This window comes from Solanum pennellii, chromosome 5 (genome assembly GCF_001406875.1).
Source record: "Solanum pennellii chromosome 5, SPENNV200".
NCBI lineage: Eukaryota > Viridiplantae > Streptophyta > Magnoliopsida > Solanales > Solanaceae > Solanum > Solanum pennellii.
The window spans coordinates 36993979-36996519 of record NC_028641.1 but is presented as its reverse complement, the minus strand read 5'-3'; positions in this window follow the sequence as shown (position 1 = coordinate 36996519).

The window sequence follows — 2541 nt, the reverse complement described above, 5'->3', positions numbered from 1 at the left end:
CAATTAATTTAGACTTTAATTAAATCCATATTTATTGGACTTAAATATTTAACTCAATTATATCAATCCACAATATTTATTTGGATTAATATATTTATGAATTCAATATAATCCAAATGATTTTATAAATTTATATTTAATAAATTTTAAATGATTACATTAGCATCTTCACGAGGCCTAAACCCTAATTTTATTAGTATACACATTTTTTTTCAAATTCATTTTGTTGGTACTTTAGATTTTAAATTTACTAGACTCAAACTTTAATTTTTGGGGGTTGATTTAATGTGTTTATGAGCTTCATTTTTTTTCTCTCACCCCCTAACCTCTTTCTGTAGGAATTTGCACATGAATTTGATGATATGTGAAAAATGAGAATAGTATTTGAAGTTAAATTGAATAGTGTATTAGAAAATTAAAGTTGCATTTTACTTTAGATTTGTTGAAGTTTTGTGAGGAAAAAGAAATTATTTACTGGAAAATGTGGTTCAACAAGTTTTTCAAAATTTAAAAACTCAACTTGAAGTTGGAATGAAAAATTAACGTATTATTAGACGAATTTTTTAGTGACTGCATAACTTAAGATAATATAATTTCTAAAATTCTTACCATTTGAATTAACTGGTGTACTCATCCGCGCTTCTCGCAGACTTAAATATATTTTAAAAATAATTGATGTTGTTAGTTGACTATTTTTTTAGTAAGAAGTGTATAAATCAATACAAATCAAATCACGATCTTGATATTGTCTATTCAAGAAATTGGTAGAAAGATAATTTCAAATTATTATTTCCGTTTAACTTGGCCGATAAAAAGAAGAAAAACATAAAAAAAATCTCAAGAAAAAGAAATTAAGTTGATTATATAACTTATGTTAGAGATTATACTTTGTAACAGAAAATAAAAGAAGTAAAACGCATAATATAAAATAAAATGTATATTTATAAAAAGTCGATATCATTAGTAATTTGATGTTTTACTTATCTACTCGATTATATAAAAATTATCATATAGTGACAAAGTATAATTTTTTAGAGTATATGAAATGTCAAGTTGTAGAAAAGTATATCAAATGTTGGATCAATATTTGTCCCTAACAAATAAAGAGGAGTGAAAGAGGTTTATAACATTCATATTATTGTAGTCATCACTAAAAAAAATTAATATATGATAATAATTATTCAAAGATAACTCCTTCTTAAATGTGAAAAATTAAGATAGATAATTTTTACTTTAAATAATTATAAGTTAAATACACAATAATTACATATGCACATTCATTAATTATGAAATAAAATAGCTTTTAATTATATATGTATGCATACATGAAAAAAGGTTCTCCCTTATTTTCATTAAATAATTTTTTTATTAATTAAAAATTTTAAAAAAATCCTAAAAAGATGATTTATTTATTTATTTATTTTGTGACACATTTCTAATATGATAAACCATATCATATATTTTTAGGGGCAACAACATTCAATAACTATGGCCTATGAGAAATATAACATAGGTAATATTATACCTTTCAATCAGAATATTAATTAGAAATCGACTAATAGATACACACAAAAACAAAAATGTGATACTTTTTATCCAATTCATTCGCATAATAAGAAGAAGAGCAAAGTTAATTAATAATAATGTTATTTGAACTTTCTGGTTAGTAGAGTTTCATAATTTATTTTTTTGTTGAATAAAAGGAAATTTGATATATTTTATCAATTTTTTTTTAAAAAAATAAAGTAATATTAATTGAAATCAAAACAATACACTAATAAATCTTCATAATGAACCATTTAAATTTTTATACTAATACGACTATCTCTTTTGATAAATCTTCCAAGATATTAAGCTTCCTTAGCTTCTTCATTTTGATGAACTTACGCCAAACATCTCTATGATGAATCTATGAATATATTTATCATCTTTATCAATGTGAATGTCATATCGTAACATTATTAAGTACATGATTGATGAAAAACATGAATACTTTATTTTATAAGAGGAAAAACCTATACCAAAAAAAAAAAGAAATAATGAGAAAATGAAAATGAACATTGAACATTGAACATCGAACATTGAATATTAACATCTTCTTAGATAATTAATATTTATAGATTGGATAAACCATAAGAAAGTCAGAAATAAATTGAAGAGACACGTGTTATTTAAGTAGAGAAGACAAATATGTGGAGTTTTTTTTGGTAACTTATAAATATAATTAGAATAGTTGTAACGACCTGTTTAGTCATTTTAAGCAGCAGATTTTATTTCTGAAAAAACTGTCTGAGTCGACGGAACCCACGACGGACCGTCATGGGCACGACGGGCCGTCGAGAGGGTCTCGTTCCAAAACACTTAGAATTCTGAAATTTGGGTACTGAAATTGACTCTCTGAACTTCGTGACGACATGGCAGGACGGACCGTCGTGAGCACGACGGACCGTCACAAACTCTTCAAGGAAATTGAGTCTCTGAACTTTGTGACGGAAGCAGCAGGACGGACCGTCGCAGGCACGACGGGCCGTCACAGGCTGC